Source organism: Tamandua tetradactyla, chromosome 2 (assembly GCF_023851605.1).
Source record: "Tamandua tetradactyla isolate mTamTet1 chromosome 2, mTamTet1.pri, whole genome shotgun sequence".
NCBI classification, from domain to species: Eukaryota; Metazoa; Chordata; class Mammalia; order Pilosa; family Myrmecophagidae; genus Tamandua; species Tamandua tetradactyla.
Genome location: NC_135328.1, coordinates 49,478,830 through 49,498,376, shown reverse-complemented (window position 1 = coordinate 49,498,376; position 19,547 = coordinate 49,478,830). Strand labels below are relative to the sequence as shown.

Here is a 19,547-nt window from a genome sequence, read left to right as displayed (position 1 = left end):
TAATAAATGACAAGACTTTCTTTCAAAAGAGAAGGAATGATTAAGATATTCCCAGATAAACAAAACTAAGGGAGTTCCTTACTAGTAAACCTGTTCTAAAAGCTATGTTAAAGGGAGTTCTTCAGAAAGGAACGAACACTAGACATTGGGTCAAAACGGCATAAAAAAAAAAGACCTCCAGTAAAAATAACCATATGGAAAATTACAAATGCCAATATTATTGTATTGTATTTTTGGTATGTAACTCCACTTTTTAATTCTCACAGGTGCTAAGATGCAAATGCATAAAAAGTATAATAAATCTATGGGTTTGGACACATAATATACAATGACATAATTTATAACAAGGACAAAAAAAGGTGGGAAGAAGTAGGGATATTAAATCAGTGCATGTATATGCTATTAAAGCTCAGTTGGTTTCAAGTTTAATATGATTGCTACAGATTTAGGATATTAAATTTTAATTCCCTGGTAACTGTAAAGAAAACATAAATAAGATTTACAAAACAGCAAAATCACATAAGAAACTCTTGCATTATCAGTAATTACTTTAATATAGATGGATAGAATGTTTCAGTCACAAGGCAGAGATTGGCAGAATGAATAAAAAAGCACAGCCTATCTATACGCCATTCACAAGAGACTCACATTAAAGTCAAAGATATAAATAGGTTGACAGTGAAAGGAAGGAGGAAAAAACACTGTGAATAGTAGCCAAAAGAGAGATGGGTAGCTATACTAATATCAGATAAAATAAACTGTAAATCAAAACCTGTTGCAATGGAAAAAGGTCATTGTATACCAATAAACAGGTCCATTCAACAAGACAACATGAAATCATAAATATATATTTGTACCTGTAATTTGCAGAGTCCCAAAATATATGAAGTGAATATTGACAGATCTAAAGGGAGAAATAGATGGTTCTACACTAGTAGAAGGAGACTTCAATACACTACTTTCAATAATAAATACAGCATCTAGATAGAAGATCAATAAGGAAATAGAAGACTTGAATAGTACTCTAAACTAACTAGACCTAAGAGATGAATATAGAACACTTCACCCAACAGCAACAGAATATACCTTCTTTTTTAGTGAGCATGAATCATTCACCAGAACAGACTATATGATAGGTCACACACATGCAAAAGAAGTCTCTGTAATTTAAAAAATACTGAAATTATAGAATTATCTTCTCTGACCATAAGGGAATGAAGCTAGAAATCAGTAACAGAGAGGAAAATGGAAAACTACAAATATGTGGAAATTAAACAATATACTCGTAAACAATCAGTGGGTTAAAGAAGAAATCACAAGGAAAGTTAGGAAATATCTTGAGGTAAATGAAACTAAAAACACAGCATACCAAATCTTATGAGATACAGCAAAGGTATTTCCCTAAAGAGGGAAATTTTAGCTCTAAATGCTTACTTAAAAAAGAAGAAAGATCTCAAATCAGAGACCAAACCTCACAATAAGGATCTAGAAAAAGAAAAGCAAATTAGACCCAAAGCAAGCAGAAGACAGGAAATAATAAAGATTAGAGCAGAGATCAATGAAATAGAGATCAACAAAACCAAAAGTTGGTTCTTTGAAAAGATCAATAAAAGTGACAAAGTTTTACCTAGACAAATAACTAAAATAAAAAATGAAAAGGAGGAAACCAGCTTCTACCAAACCTTGCAGAACCAGTGTTCAACAGCGACACCTTGTGGCAGCCACTAGTACAACAGTGCTACAGGCTGGACTTTTCAATTGGTCCTTCTCTCTTTGCCTAGCGCTTGGAATGAATCAGTCCCCAGGGTTCTAGATTCAATGGTTTGGACGGAGAGATTCAAAAGGAAAATAATGGCGAGTATGTGGGGTTTAAGTTCTAAAGTCTGTATCTAAGACCAAAATAGCATATAGTCAATCTACCCTTCAAAATTCCATAAATCACCCCAAATTAACAGAATTTCGGGCCCTTGCAAGTTCAAAAGCCAACAATGAACTTTTCTTTCTTTTCATGTTGGTCCTGGCCTTGCCTTCCTTGGGACAGGGAAGACCAGGGTCTAGTACGAATGGGGTGGGAGGTAGTGTAGAGTGAAAGGGCAAATAAAAGTTTCTCTCTCAGAAAAAAAAAAAAATGAAAAGGGGGACCTTACTACCAGCCTTACAGAAATAAAAAGGACTATAAGAGGTGATACCATGAACACCTGTACACCAACAAATTAGATAACTTAGATGAAATGGAAAATTCCTATAAACACACAAACTACTTACAGTGACTTAAGAAGAAAGAGAAGATCTCAACAAACCAATAACTAATAAAGAAATGAAATCAGTAATCAAAAACCTCCCAAAAAGAAAATCCCAGGACCAGATAGCGTCACAAGAGAATATTACTAAACATTCCAGGAAGAATTAACACCAATCCTGGTCAAACTCTTCCAAAAACTTCAAGAGGAGGAAACACTCACTAACTCATTCTATGAGCCCAACCCTACCCTCATATCAAATCCAGATAAAGATACCACAAGAAAAGAAAAGTATACATCAATATCCTCAACAAAATTCTAGAAAACTGAATATAACAACACAATAAAAGAATTATACACCATGATCAACTGAGTTATCCTAGGTATGCAAGGGTGGTTCTACATTAGAAAATCAATTAATATTATAGACCTCATTAACAGAATGAAGGGGGAAGAAGCACATGCGCATCTTGATTGATGCAGAAAAGACATTTGACAACATCCAGCACCCCTTCTTGATAAAAGCACTTAGAAGATTAGGAATAGAGGGAAATTTCCTTGACCTGATAAACAGCATATATGAAAACCCAACAGCTAACATCATACTCAGTGGTAAAAAACAGAAAGCTTTCCCCTCTAAGATCAGGAACAACACAAAGATAACCAATATCACCACTGTTATTTCATATTGTACTGGAAGTTCAAGCTAGAGAAATGAGACAAAAATAATAATAATAATAAAAGGCGTCCAAGTTGGAAAAGAAGTAAAACTTCCTTATTTGCAGATGACATGAACCAATATACAGAAAATCTTGAAAAATACACAACAAAGCTACTAGAATAAACAAATACAGCAAAGTGGCAGGGTACAAGATCAACGTGCAAAAATCAGTAGTATTTCTATATATTTTAATGAACAATTTAGAGGAAAAATTTCATTTACAATAGCAACTAAAAGAATCAAAATCTAGGAATAAATTTAACCAATGATGTAAAAGACCATGTCCCAGTTTGAAAGGATTTATGTACCCTAGAAAAGCCATGTTTTAATCCTAATCCCATTTTATAAAGGCAGCCCTTTCTTCTAATCACTATTCAGTATTGTATGTTGGAAACTTTAATTAGATTATCTCCATGAAGATGTGACTCAATCACGTATGAGTTTTAAACTTCATTAGGTAGAGAAGTGTCTCCATCCTTTCCAGGTGGGTCTTGATTAGTTTACTGGAATCCTTTAAAAGAGGAAGAACTTTAGAGAAAGCTTCAGAACGCTGCAGAACCACGAAGCACAGAGTCCACCAGTGACCTTTGGAGATTCTGAGAGAACAGAACACTGCAGAACCATGAAACAGAGTCTACCAGCTGGCAACTTTTGGAGATGAAGAAGGAAAACATCTCCTGGGGAGCTGGAAAGGAAGCAAGCACATGACACAACATTTGTCATGTGCCTTTCCAGATGAGAGAGAAACCCTGAATTTCATTGCCCTTCTTGAATCAAAGTATCTTTACCTGGATGCCTTAGATTGGACATTTCTATAGACTTGTTTTAATTGGGATATTTTATTGGCTTTAGGACTGTAAACTGGCAACTTATTAAATTCCCCTTTTTAAAAGTCATTTGGTTTCTGGTATATTGAATTCTGACAGCTAGCAAACTAGAACAGACCTGTACATAGAAAATTATAAAAGAAATCAAGTAAGACCTAAAAAAATAGGAAGATACTCAATGCTCATAATTTAGAAGACTAAATATTAAGAGGTCAATTCTACCCAAAGCAATATAATCCCAATCAAAATTCCAACAGCTTTCTTCACAAAAATGGAAAAGCCAATCATCAAAATTACATGGAAGGGTAAGGGTTCTCAAATAGCCAAAGCCATATTGAAAAAGAAGACCAAAGTTGGAGGACTCAAACTTCCTGATATTAAAACTTATTTCAAATCCACAGTAATCAAAATAGTATGGTACTGCACAAGGTCGTACATATACAATAGACCAATGAAATTGAATTGAGAGTTCATAAATTAACCCTCACATTTATGGCCAACAGATTTATAGGGGTGCCAAGTCCATTCAATTGGTAAAGAGTAGACTCTTCAACAAATAGTGCAAGGAAAGCCGGATGTCCAAATGCAAAATAATGAAGGGGGACCCTTACTTCATATCATACCCAAAAATTTTTTAATGGACCAAAAGCCTAAATATAAGAACCAAAACTATGAAACCCCTAGAAGAAAACACAGGGAAATATCTTCAGGACTCAGTGTCAGGCAAAGGTTTCTGAGACTTTACACCCAAAGCACGAGTCATAAAAGTAAAACTAGAGAAGTGGGACCTCAACAAAATTTTTAAAACTTCTGTACATCAAAAAACTTATCATGAAGGGAAAAAGACAGCCTACAAAATGGGAGGAAATATTTGGAAAGCACAAATCTGATAAGGATTTATTATCCAGAATATATAAAGAAATGCTGCAATTTGACAACAAAATCACAACCCAACTTAAAAATAAGCAAAAGGCTTGAATAGGCCCTACTCTAAAGCAGATGTACACATGGTCAAAAAACACACGAATGAACATTTGCACACTGGTGTTTATGGCGGCAGCATTCATGATTTGCAATGGATGAAGGTGGTCTACAGGTACAACAACTAAGAAATGGAAGGGGAAACTGTGGTGTTTACATACAATTGACTACTGAATGGCTACAAAAAGGAATGAAGTTGTGAGGCATGCAACCAGGTAAATGAACCTTAAGGACAGTATATTAAATGAAATGTCAGAAACAAAAGGACAATATTTTCACGCCTTACTCATATGGACTAACTAGAATATACAAACTCAGAGAACTGAAGTTGAGAGCATGGGTTATTAGATTGGAGCCTATTGTAAACGGTTCTAGATTGCAAGCTCTTACAGTAGTCACATATATTCAGGAGTTGTAATTGATGTTTCTAAATTGAGATACTGAGCTATTTGTATGTAGCCTGGCTGTTCCCTGAAACTTTGGGTATTTAGGTGACACATGAGACTCAGAGTTAGAGCACTGAAGCTGAAAGTCAGCATTACCCCATTCAGCAACTGTTTAAAGAGCTGAAAAAATGATCAGACTTTATCTAGAGATATGAATGAAGCTTGCATCTATAGGACTAAGGTAAATCAAAATACTGGGTAAAGGATGATATGGCCCATATTTTCAAACATCAACCTCTGTGTGAGACCAAAGGAAGAGATGTTTATTTGGTGAAAGATTGATATTTTGGGTAGCACATTATCTAATTTGGCTTGTATGGTCAGTTTACTTGAACACCGTAATTACATGGAAGGGTATGAGATCTTGTTGGTTTCTACAGGTTAGTGTGATGCCCCAATATATCCCAGAATAATTGGGGCAAAGAAGAAAAAAATGCATCTGCAAAGTCCCCTAGGGGGGCTGGGGAGAAAGGAGGAAATATTAAACTTCCCCATCTGGGGAATTCCTGATATTCTCACAAGCATATCAATAGATTAAGTCCTCAATCTTGGGGCTCATCCCTGTGAAGTTTATTCCTCCAAAGTAGAGGCTAAATCCACTGATAATTATGCCTAAGAGTCATGCCCCAAGAGCCTCTTTTGTTGCTTGGATGTGGCCTCTCTCTCTAAGCCATCTTGGCAGGTGAACTCACTGCCCTCCCCACTACATGGGACATGACTCCCAGGGGTATAAATCTCCCTAGCAACATGAGATCTGAGTCCCAGGGATGGATGAGTCAGGACCTGGCATCATTGGTACAAGAAAGCCTTCTAGACCAAAAGGGGAGAGATAGAAATGAGACAAACTCAGTGGCTGAGAGATTTCAAACAGAGTCAGGAAGTTCCTGGAGGTTACTTTTATGCATTATATAGATATTCCTTTTTAATATATGGTGCATTGGGGTGGCTAGAGGGAAGTACCTGAAACTGTTGAACTGTGTTCCAGTAGCCTTGACTTTTAAAGAAGACTGTATAACTATGTAGCTTTTACAATGTGACTATGTGATTGTGAAAACCTGTGTCTGAAGCTCCTTTTATCCAGGGTAAGGACAGATGACAAATAAATAAATAAAACAATGAAGGAGATAAAAGGAAAACATTGGGGGTGGGCCACAGTGGCTCAGCAGGCAGACTTCTTGCCTGCCATGCCAGATACCTGGGTTTGATTCCCAGTGCCTGCCCATGAAAAAAAAAGTAAAAATTGGGTAGACTGAAATACTGTGGGTCAATGAGAGAGAGGGATAAGGGATATAGAATGTATGAGTTCTTTTTTTTTCTTTTTATTTCTTTTTCTGGAGTGATGCAAATACTCTAAAAATGATCATGATGAAGAATGCATAACTATGTGATGATATTGTGAGTCACTGTATAATATGGTTGGACTGTATGTGTATAGATTTTTTCAATGAAAATATTTTTTTAAAAAAATTTAAAAACACATGAAAATGCATAAACAAAAAAATAAAATAAAAAAATACAAAATTTTAAAAAGCACATGAAAAGATGTTCAACATCATTAACCATTAGGAAAATACAAATCAATACCACAATGAGATCCCATTTCACACCCACTAGAATGGTTACTATTTTTTTATGGAAAATTATAAGCGTTGGAGAGATTGTGGAGAAACTGTTGGTGAGGATATAAAATGGTGCAGCCACTCTGGAAGACAATTTGGCAGTTCCTCAGAAACTTAAGTATAGAATTACCATATGACCCAGGGTCTCGAAACAGATAATTACACACCAATGTTCACAGCAGCATTATTCATAATTATCAAAAGATTGAAAGCAGGGTCTCAAACAGATATTTACACAATAATGTTCACAGCCGCATTATTCACAATTACCAAAAGATGGAAGCAATCCAAGTCCATCAACTGATGAATGGATAAACAAAATGTGGTATATGCATACAATGGAATATAATTCACCCATAAAAAGGAATGAAGTTCTGATACATGTGACAACATAGATGAACCCTGAAGACATCATATGGAGTAACATAAGCCAAACATAAATGGACAAATATTGTAAGATACCACAGATATGAAATAATTAGAGTAAGCTATCTTACAGAGTCAGAAACAAGGATCCAAGTTACCATGGGCTGCAGTAGGGGTAGGGAATGGGAAGGTCTTTGTTAAATTGGACAGAGATTCTTTTTGGTTGACAGAAAAGGTTTCGTAATGGATGATGGTGATGGTAGCACAACATTGTGAATGTAATTAACAGTACTGTGGTTAAATGGGAAAAGTTTTAGATTGTATAAATATATAACTAGAATAAAAAAATTTTTAAAAACCATCAGACAGTATACATAAAGATATCATACAACTCAATAACAAATTAACAAACAACCCAATTATAAAATTGGCTAAAGATACGAATAGACATTTTTCCAAAGAGCAAACACAGATGGTTAAAAGTACATGAAGAGATGCTCATTTTCATTAGCTATAAGGGAAATGCAGATCAAGACTATAATGAGATATCACCTCACATCTATAAGAATGGCTGCTATTAAACAAACAGGAAATTATAAATGTTGGAGAAAATGTAGAACACTTATGCACTGCTGGTGGGAATGTATAATGGTACAGCTGCTATGGAAAACAGTTTGCCAGTTCCTTAGAAAACTAAATATCAAGTTGTCCTATGACCTGGCAATACCACAACTCAGTAAAAACCCAGAAGAGCTGAAAACAGTGACACAAACAGACATTTGCATAGTGATGTTCATAGCAGCATTATTCACAATTGCCAAAAAAATGGAAACAATCCAAATGTCCATCAATAGACAAGTGGATAAACTAAATGTGGTATATACATACAATGGAATATTATGCAGTAGTAAAATGAAATGAGGTCCTGAAGCATATGACAGCATGAATGAACCTTGACATAATACTGAGTGAAATAAGTCTGACACAAAAAGGATAGATACTGTATGATTTCACTATTATGACCCTGGTAAAGATAAACTCAGAGGCTTATAATATAGAATATAGGGGACCTAGAGATACATAGAATCTAGAGATAGGTGAGCAGTTACTTAATGAGGTTGAACATAAATGTAAGAGAATGGATTGAAGTGAAGGCAGTTCATTAGTGGGTCTATGAGTAATATTGCCATATTGAAGGTGAATGTGATTGAAAGGGGTTGTATAGACTCAAGTATCCCACCAATTAACGCTACAAACATAAATAAGTTCTCGTGTGAACTTTTTCAAAGGTGTGACTCTTGTACAAAGAGTAAATAATAGAGGGGTGTTCTAGTTTGCTAGCTGCTGGAATGCAATATACCAGAAACAGAACGGCTTTTAAAAAGGGAAATTTAATAAGTTGTTAGTTTACAGTTCTAAAGCTGAGAAAATGTCCCAGTTAAACAAGACTATAGAAATATCCAATCTAAGTCATCCACGGAAAGATGCCTTTGTTCAAGAAGGCTGATGAAGTTCAGGGTTTCTCTCTCAAGTGGAAGGGCACAAGGCAAACACTGTCAGTTTCTCTCTCATCTGGAAAGCCACATGGTGAACACAGTCAGGGTTCCTCTCTCATCTGGAAGGGCACGTGGCAGATACAGCGTCATCTGCTATCTTCTTCTCCTGGCTTCCTGTTTCATGAAGCTCCCCGGGAAGGCATTTTCCTTCTTCATCTCCAAAGTGCTGACTGATGGACTCTCTGCTTCGTGGTGCTGCAGCATTCTCTGCTCTCTCTGAATCTCCATTCTCCAAAATGTTTCTTCTTTTATAGGACTCCAATAAACCAATCAAGACCCACCCAAATGGGTGGAGACACGTTGTCACCTAATCCAACTTAACAATCACTAGACTAAATCACATCATCCTGGGAGATGATCTGATTACAGTTTCAAACATACAGTATTGAATAGGGATTATTCTACCTTTATGAAATGGGATTTTGATTAAAGCATGGCTTTTCTAGGGGGCATACATTCTTTCAAACCAGCACAAGGGTATAGGGGGAAAACTATTATTGCATTTTATGGTCTATGTTTAACACAAAGATATCAATAGTACTACAGCAATACAAGGGGTAAATAATTGGGAGAAAGAGCAAGAGTTAAGGGGAGTTTTGGATTTTCTATTTGATGAAGATGTGCCTCTCGGTTATTTTTCTCTTGGGAGCAGTGAAAATTGTCTAAAATTGAGTGTGATGATTGTACAATTAAGTCAGGATAATGTGAGGCATGGATTGTTGACTTTGGACATTATACATGATGCCCAATGGAGGAGATGGCTGAAGGATACACTAACTGAGAGGCAGAATAGCGAACTGTAGGTGCATACATATGATCAAATATTGTACAGCTACAGAAAGAAATGAAGTCATGAGGTATACAGCAATGTGAATGAACCTGAGGGACATTATGCAATGCCAAATAAAACAAAAACGAAAGAACAAATAACTATAAGGTCTGCTTTAGAAAATACAAGAAAATTGGGGCCTAGATTGTAAGCTTTTAAAGCAGTCACATTTAGTCACATTTAGTCCAGAGCTGCAATTGTTATTTCTAGATTTTGAGATGCAGTGTCATATATGTATAACCTTCTATGTCTCTGGAATTTTGAGTACCTGTGTGACACCTAAGAGTAGGAATTCTGTAGCTCTGAAAATCAGCATTTCCACATACAACAATTGTTAAAGAAACCAAAAAAGAGATCAGGGGTGTGCAAGGGTAGGTCAGTGGTAGAATTCTTGCCTGCCATGCAGGAGACCCAAGTTCGATTTCTGGCCCATGCACTTCCCAAAAACAAACAAGCAAAACAAACAAATGAAACAAAAATTCAACAAATGGTGCTGCAATAACCAGAAATGTGACCCCATCATACAGCATACAAAAAAGAGAGAGAGAGAGAGAGAGAGAGAGAGAGAGAGAGAGAGAGAGACTGGATTCAATTAGTTGTAAGAATAAAGCTAATCGGGTTGGGACTAAGGTGAATCAGAATACAGGGATAAGGAAGCCACTGTCTGTATTTTAGAACTTCACCTACTGTATGAGACCAAAGGAATAGAGGTTTATTTTGTCTAAAACCTAAATTTTCTGTAGCACATAATTAACTCTGGATGGCTGATTTAAACAACCCAAAAACATGGAGCCCAGATGGGAAGAAGGACTTGTAATTCTGTAGGGCTTAATGTAATACCCAGATACATCCCAGAGTTTGTTGAGCAGATAATTTAAAAAGTATTGGCAAAGATCCTTAAGGGGTGGGAGATAAAAATATGGAACTATCAATTTACCACGAGGGAAACCCCTGATACTGTCTCAAACATTAGGGACTCCCAAGCTCTTGATCTTGTGGCTTGCTCTTGTGAAGCTTCTTTATGTAGTGGAGAAGCTTAGCCTACTTATAGTCACGCCTAAGAGCTACTTCTACAGGACCTCTTTTGTTGCTCAAATGTGGCCTTTCTGCCTTTCTCTCTCTCTCTCTCAGCCCAACTCTGCAAGTAAAATCACTACCCTCCCCACTATGTAGGACATGATATCTAGGGGTGAAAGTCTCCCTGGCAACCTGGGACATGACTATCAGAGCTGAGCTGGGCCCTGGCACCAAAGGATCAAAAACACCTTCCTGACCAAAAGGGAGAAAGGTATTGTAACAAAATAAGGTTTCAGTGGCTAAGAGAGTTCAAATAGAGTCCAGAAGCTATTCTGGAGACTACTCTTACACAAGCTTCAGCTACATATTGTTATTTACCATGGTTTGCCAAACCCCAAACAAAATCATTCCTGTCAACCCTAAAGAACATCTAGGGTTCTATCTGAGATTCTACAAAACATTCATATACTGAGATTACATTCCAGAAACCTAAAACCTCCAGATGGGTCCCTGGAACAGATAAGTCTAAAATCCAGAGGGGCCAGCCTCTCCAAGAATATCAACTTGTTCCATCCCCTATCACATATTATTGACAGCCCTTTCCAACATGAAAAAGCTAGAAAGGGCAGAACCCAAATACTCCAAAAGACTGGGAGAAGGATCAAAGGAGAAGGAGGAGTTATAACAGAGAAGACTGGATTTAACAAAAGAGTATGCCTACTGAATTATTGTATTGATATTTCTTTTAGTCTCCAGTGTCTTGAAGCAGTTAGAAAGAAAAACCTACAATTATGGAACTGTAACCCATATCAAACTCTGAAGTCTGTTCTATAACAGATTTCAATGTACTTTGAAAATGTATTGCTTTTTTACATATATGTTATATTTCACAATAAAAAAGTATTTTAAAAAAACCCATGAGATGGTACAACACAGTGAACCCTAAGGCAAACCATGGACTACAGTTAATAGTAAAATTATAGAAATGTGCTATCATCAATTGTAAGAAATATATTACACTAATGCAAAGAGTTAATAATATGGTGGTATAGGGGAATTCTGTATTTTATGCATGATTTTTCTGTTAACCTACAACTTCTCAAATAAAAACAAAAAATGTTTTAAAAAAAGAGAGAGAAAGAGACAGGAAGAAATGTGGCAAAATGTTAAAATTGGTGGATCTGCATATCTGGGGGTTGGTCCTAGGAAAATGTTGGAGTTCTCTTTATGATGTCTGTATTATTTTTGTAACTGTCCCATAAATTCTAAAGTATTTCAAAAAAAAAGTTAAAAAAGAAATGAAAACATATGTCTCCACAAAGACATGCACATGAGTGTTTATAGAAGCATTATTCATAATAGGCAAAAATGAAAACAATCCAAATGTCAACCAACTGGTGGATGGACAAACAATGCCATATGTATACACAATGGCATACTACTCAGCAATAAAAATAAATTAAATACTGATATGCACTAGTTAAGCATCAAAAACAGTATGCTAAGTGAGAGAAGTCAGACACAAAAGACTGTACTGTATAATTCTATTTTTATGAAATATCCAGAAAAGACAAATTTACTGAGACAAAAAGCACTTCAGTGGTAGGCTGAGGATGGGAACAGGGATAGACTATAAATGGGCACACAGGAACATTTTGGGGGATGAAAGAGATGTTATAAAACTAAATTGGGGCGGGCCGCGGTGGCTCAGCGGGCAAAGTGCTTGCCTGCTATGCCGGAGGACCTCGGTTCGATTCCCGGCCCCAGCCCATGTAACAAAAAACGGAAAAACAAAATACAATAAAACAAGAAAATGTTTAAAGTTGTTTCCCTTTCTTCCTTCCTTCCTTCCTTCTATCCTTCCTTCCTTCTCTCTGTCTTTCCTTTAAAAAAAAAAAAAAAAAAAAAAAAAACTAAATTGCATGTTGCTCTATAAATTTACTAAAAATCATCTATAGTTATTCATTACAATGGGTGAACTTTATGGTACGTATAAGTAATGATTACAAAAGCAGTCACTGGCTCTGTTTCATAATAGTCATCTAAACTCACATGTTTAACTCCTCCTATATTCCCTTTGAAATAAATATTAAAATGATAAAAATAAAAATAAACTGTATCTCCACATAACAGAAAAGGGTACCAGTAATAAGCAAAAAAGTTTAAGGAATTCCCAGTGCATAAGAAACTGGACTGAGGGAAGAAGAACCAGACACTGGAGAAAAGGAAAGGCTTGGGAACCGAGTGGATGGGACCCTTCAAAAGAAAGCAGCATGAAAAATCCAGAGACTTCAAAGATGAGAACCCAGAAACTGAGACTCAAAGTTCAGCTGAAGAGTTCAAAGGCTAAGTCAAACTTATAGGGCTGTCTCAAACCAGACAAACCAACTCACACAGAGTCGGAGCTCAGACCAACTCAGCCACTCTGTTCTGTGCTAGAACAAGGCAGCTTGATTGGATGCAATTTATTTATATCAGTTCAAATCGGATTAAATTGACTAATCCAGGTGTAACACTGAGTGTTCATCATGAAAAGATTGAGTGAATGAGTGCCAGCTTGATCTTCTTAAGCAAATCCAACCTGCTTCGGTTCAAGGCTAGGGTGGGCTTCGCTCCTTTCTGGGTGTGCCTGGCACTCCAAGGTCTCCCAGAGGGGAGTCCAGACATGAAGCCCAACCTCCTCAATCTGCTCAACCTGGCTCAGGCCAGAGCCCCTGACTCTCTCTACTTGCCTGAGAACCATGAATTCATGCAGCTCTTCAACATAGTTGCCACAGTTCCTTCTTCTGTGACTGGTTATTGGCTCAATCTGGTTTCTCATCTGAAGGATACCTCTAACTCTGCCCATTTCTCAGCATGATTTGGTAGCACACTTAAGTGCACCCTCTCTTTCCACCAATAATAGCATCATTAGTGAGAACTGATGATGTGCAAGGTTCTGGGCTAAGTCTTACATTTTTAGCTCATTTAATCATTCACAACGACTCCATGAGGTAGGGACTATTCTGATTCCCAAGAAATGGAGGCACAGGGAGATAATGTAGCTTACTCCTAGTTAAATGGAAGGACTGTAAAGTTCAAACCCTAGTCAGCCAACAGCAAGTTCTTAACCATCACAACACTGCCTTATCCAAGAACTCAATTAGCACTGGATGAGGAAATACATAAAAAAAGCTCCATCTAGGCCAGTCACAGAGCAAACTTTCCATCAAAATTATAGTTACTAATACTGTTAATCTAATCCTACAATTTTCTATCCATTTGTATCTATTCTTTTTCCCTAAAACCAACAAAAATTTTGACTTAAAATGTTAAAAACAAAACAACATAATTCTTTGCAAAACCATGAGCCTCCATTGCTGGGAAGGGGATTCCTGGAAGCTTGACCTGCCTATGCCTCCCTCCCACTCTGATCCCAGCCCACCCAGAGCCAAATATGACAGCCAAGGTGTGTTACCAAATATGCTTATTATGAGCAGCCTGAGCTAGAAAGAAAGACAGAGTGTTTGTTTCCAATCTGACTCCTGTGTGTCTTATCACCGATAAAAACAGTCTAATTTATGGGCAGTGACTCTCAGACAAGAGATATTTCATAAGCTAAGAAATAAGAGGACCAAGCAGAACTGAACATCCTTTCCACGGCTCAGAGAAATCCCACCCATTCACTTTGAGTTCCTAGGCCTGGCCAAGCTCCAAATCCCACATTAGGGACCAGATTCGCCCTAAGCCCAAACCTCACCCTGAGAGTCACTTCCCCACCACATGGGACAGCCCCTGCAGATGGGAGGCCATGCCTCCCAGACTGAATCAACTGGACGAGGGGGCCATCTGATTCTCCTGGGATCTCAGGACCAGGAGATATCAGTGCTATTGGTCAACCAAATTGAGACATTATACCCTCAGGAGCTGTGAGTGCCAAATCCTACCATGGATGGGGACAGTCTGGTCAGAGGCAGGAAGAGGAAGGAGGTACACAGAGAAGTGGGACAGAGAGCCCACGTTTGAAATAAAATAAGAGCAAGGGCCCTAGCTCCCAACCTTGGGGTCAATGGAATCCCCAGGACTCTGTAATGAATGCCTCTTTTTCAGTTTCAAGTAGTTAGAGTGGGGTTTCCAAAAGACCTTGACAATGGCTATTTGCTAAATACCAAGTTCATGCCAAGCCACCAAAAACCTGACCCTGAAAACATAGCCAACTTCATTGAAAGGAGGAAGATACACACCATTCATTCATTCTTTCATTCAGCTCTTACCACTCGCAAGGCAATATTCTATTCAGGAGTTCTTAACTGTTTCAGTACCTTGAACTCTTTTAATAGTCTGGTTAAGCCTATGGGCTCCTTCTCACAAAAGTCTTTGAAATGCATAAAATAAAATTACACGGAAAATCTATTACACAGGTGGAGAAGCCAAGATGATGGCTTAGCAAGGTGTGGGATTTAGTTCGTACTCCAAAACACCTACTAAATAACTAGGAACAATACAGAACAGCTCCTGGGGCCACGTCAGTGACTGGACACACAGCGTACCCCAGTCTAAACCAATTGGACCAGCTGTGAGCCCCCCAGAACCGTGAGTTCCTCAAGCCATGGCGGTCAGCACCCCTCCCCCACAGGCTGCTTCCCAGAGGGGAAAGGAAACAGATTTTACCAGTAACAGGGGCTGAGCACAACTAAGCTTCAAGTGTGAAATTAATTTTCAAATTCTGACTACTAAATATAGGCCCCCAGCTCAGGTGAACCTGGTCAAAGCAGAGGTTGCTGATTTTTGCCCTGGCACTAAGGAGGCAGGGCTGGCGGAAAAAGGAAAAAAAAAATCAGAGGTTTTTGTGACTGTGTTTCTACAGAGGCTTGGCTGCCCTTGGATTCAGCAGCAGGGCTTCTCAGGCTGCAACTGCCACAGGCATAGGCAGAAACAAGCTTCTTTGAGAGCTTGTCTGGAGCTGGTGCCTTCCCCAGGGGAGGGGTGAGACCCATCTGCAGTGGAATCCCTCCCTCAAGGAATTCAGACCCCAGGGCTTGGTAATTAGAAGCCATTAAAACCAGTCTACAACCTCTCCTCTGTCTCCACCACACCCCAAGCAGGAAAAGTCTGCCAAAATTAAAGGTACTGCATCATCTTATGCTGGTGGGACCTGCAGGCAGACAAGCGCCACATACCAGCCAGGATAAGAAAAACAGAGTCCAGAGACTTCACAGGAAAGTCTTTCAACCTGCTGGGTCTCACCCTCAGGGAAAACTGAGGAAAGTAACTCTTTCCTCCTGAAAGGAGGACAGTATAGCCTGGGAAAATCTGGCTGGGCTCTATAATACCTAAGTATATCCTCCTAAGGGGGTGGGGGTGGAGAAGGCACCATACAGGCAGGGCAAGAAACAAGGAAACAAGAATGGAAAAATTCTCCTCTGTTAAACAAAACCTAAGCTAGTGGTCCAGAAAAAGCTGAACTGAATGTCAAAGAACAGATAGACAACAAATTCATCCAGCAAGAAAACCCTAGGTAAAAGAAGTGAAAACAATCTCCAGAATAAACTACTTAAGGTAATTAAATGTCTAGACACCAGCAAAACATAACAAATCACACCAGGAAAATTGAAGATATGGCCGAATCAAAGGAATAAACCAACAATTCAAATGAGATACAGGAGCTGAAACAATTAATTCAGAATATACAAACAGACATGGAAAACCTCATCAAAAATCAAATCCATGAATTGAGGGAGGATATAATGAAGGCAAGGAAGGAACAAAAAGAAGAAATCAAAAGTCTGAAAAAACAAATCACAGATATGGGAATGAAAGCCACAGTAGAAGAGATGAAAAAAACAATGGAAATCTACAATGGTAGATTTCGAGAGGCAGAAGATAGGATCAGTGAACTGGAGGACTGAACATCTGAAATCCAACAAGCAAAACAAAATATATGGAAAAATATGAGCAGGGACTCAGGGAATTGAAACACAATATGAAGCACATGAATATATGTGTAGTGGGTGTCCCAGAAGGAGAAGAGAAGGGAAAAGGAGGAGAAAAACTAATGGAGGAAATTATCACTGAAAATTTCCCAACTCTTATGAAAGACTTAAAATTACAAATCCAAAAAGTGCAGTGCACCCCAAAGAGAATAGATCCAAATAGACGTACTCCAAGACACTTACTAATCAGAATATTAGAGGTCAAAGAGAAAGAGAGAATCTTGAAAGCAGCAAGAGAAGAGTAATCCATCACCTACAAGGGAAGCCCTATAAGACTACGTGTAGATTTCTCAGCAGAAACCATGGACGCGAGAAGACAGTGGGATGATATATTTAAATTACTAAAAGAGAAAAACTGCTGACCAAGAATTCTATATCCAGCAAAATTGTCCTTCAAAAATGAGGGAGAAATTAAAACATTTTCAGATGAAAAATCACTGAGAGACTTTGTGACCAAGAGACCAGCTCTGCAAGAAATACTAAAGGTAGCACTAGAGGCAGATATGAAAAGACAGAAGAGAGAGGTGTGGAGAAGAGTGTAGAAAGGAAGAATATCAGTAAAGGTAAAAAGAAGGAAAATTAGATATGCCATATAAAATCTAAAAGGCAAAATCGTAGAAGAAAGTACTACCCATATAGTAATAACACTAAATGTTAATGGATTAAACTCCCCAATCAAAAGGCATAGACTGGCAGAATGGATTAAAAAACAAGACACATATATATGTTGTCTACAGGAAACACATCTTAGACCCAAGGATAAACATAGGTTGAAAGTGAAAGGTTGGGAAAAGATGTTTCATGCAAATAAAAATCAGAAAAGAGCAGGAGTAGCTATACTAATATCCAACAAATTAGACTTCAAATGTAAAACAGTTAAAAGAGACTAAGAAGGATACTACGTATTAATAGAAGGAACAATTCAGCATGTAGACATAATAATCATAAACATTTATGCACCGAGCCAGAATACTCCAAAATACATGTGGCAAACACTGAAAAGAGAAATAGACACATCTACTATAATAGTTGGAGATCTCAATTCCACACTCTCATAAAAAGACAGAACACCTAGATAGAGGATCAATAAAGAAACAGAGAATTTGAATAATACAATAAATGAGCTAGCCTTAACAGACATTTATAGAACATTACACCCCACAACAGCAGGATACACCTTTTTCTCAAGTGCTCATGGATCATTCTCAAGGATAAACCATACCCTGCTTCACAAAGCAAGTCTCAATAAATTCAAAAAGACTGAAATCATGCACAAAACTTTCTCAGATCATAAAGGAATGAAGTTGGAAACCAATAATAAGCAAAGTGCCAGAAAATTCACAAATATGTGGAGGCTCAACAACACACTCTTAAACAACCAGTGGGTCAAGGAAGAAAATACAAGAGAAATCAGTAAATATCTGAAGGCAAATGAAAATGAAAACACAACATATCAAAACTTATGGGACACACCAAAGGCAGTGCTAAGAGGGAAATTTATTGTCCTAAATGTCTGTATCAAAAAACAAAAGGGCAAAAATCGAGGAATTAACTGTCCACTTGGGAGAACTAGAGAAAGAACAACAAACTAACCCCAAAGCAAGCCAGTGGAAAGAAATAACAATGATTAGAGCAGAAATAAATGAAATTGGGCGGGTCACAATGGCTCAGCAGGCAGAGTTCTCGCTGCCATGCCAGAGGACCTGGGTTTGATTCCTGGTGCCTGCCCATGTTAAAAGAAATAAATGAAATTGAGAATACGAAAACAATTAAGAAAATCAACAAAACCAGAAGATGGTTCTATAAGAAAATCAATAAGATTGATAGACCCTTAGCAAGACTGACAAAAATTAAAAGGAAGAGGTTGCAAATAAATAAGATCAGAAATGGAAAAGGAGACATAGTCACTGACCCCACAGAAATAAAGGAAGTAATGATAGGATACTATGAACAACTTTATGCTAATAAACATGACAATGTAGATGAAACGGACAACTTTCTAGAAAGGCATGAACAACCAACTGTGACTTGAGAAGAAATACATGACCTCAACAAACCAATTCGAAGCCAAGAAATTGAATCAGTCATTAAGAAGCTCCCTAAAAAGAAAAGTCCAGGACCAGATGGCTTCACAGGTAAATTCTCCAAATATTCCAGAAAAAATTATTACCAGTCCTGCTCAAACTCTTCAAAAAACTGAAGAGGAGGGAAAGCTACCTAATTCATTCTACAAAGCCATCACCCTCATACCAAAGCCAGACAAAGATATTACAAAACAAGAAAACTACAGACCAATCTCTCTAATGAATATAGATGCAAAAATCCTCAACAAAATTCTAGCAAATTGAATCCAGCAACACATTAAAAGAATTATATATCAGGACCAAGTAGGATTCATCCCAGGTATGCAAGGATGGTTCAACATAAGAAAATCAATTCATGTAATACACCGTATCAACAAATCAAAGCAGTAAAACCACATGATCATCTTGATTCATGCAGAAAAGGCACTTGACAAAATTCAGCATCCTTTTCTGCTGAAAACACTTCAAAGGATAGGAATAGAAGGGAACTTCCTCAAAATGATAAAGGGAATAGATGAAAAACCCACAGCTAACATCATCCTCAATGGGGAAAAACTGAAAACTTTCCCCTAAGATCAGGAACAAAACAAGGATGTCCACTATCACACTGTTATTCAACATTGTGTTGGAAGTTCTAGCCAGAGAAATTAGACAAGAAAAAGAAATACAAGGCATCAAAATTGGAAAGGAAGAAGTAAAACTCTCACTGTTTGCAGATGATATGATACTATATGTCAGAAACCCAACAAAATCCACAGCAAAACTACTAGAGCTAATAAATGAGCACAGCACAGTGGCAGGTTACAAGATTAACACTCAAAAATCTGTAGTGTTTCTATACACTTGTAATGAACAATCTGAGGGGGAAATCAAGAAAAGAATTCCATTT

At 37.6% G+C, this 19,547-nt stretch overlaps 1 protein-coding gene across 21 annotated transcripts in view; it reads right to left on the bottom strand.

Annotated features, from left to right (window-relative positions):
• RALGPS1 (Ral GEF with PH domain and SH3 binding motif 1) overlaps positions 1-19,547 on the bottom strand; it is a 617,170-nt gene that overhangs the window by 439,393 nt on the left and 158,230 nt on the right. Inside the window, exon 1 of one of the 21 annotated variants that reach the window (XM_077145273.1) lies at positions 1,683-1,745. The exons of the other annotated variants lie outside the window; for them this stretch is intronic. The gene's annotated coding sequence lies outside the window, so the exon portion shown is untranslated. Of the gene's footprint in view, positions 1-1,682; positions 1,746-19,547 lie in introns of those variants that run through there. 21 annotated transcript variants of the gene reach the window in all.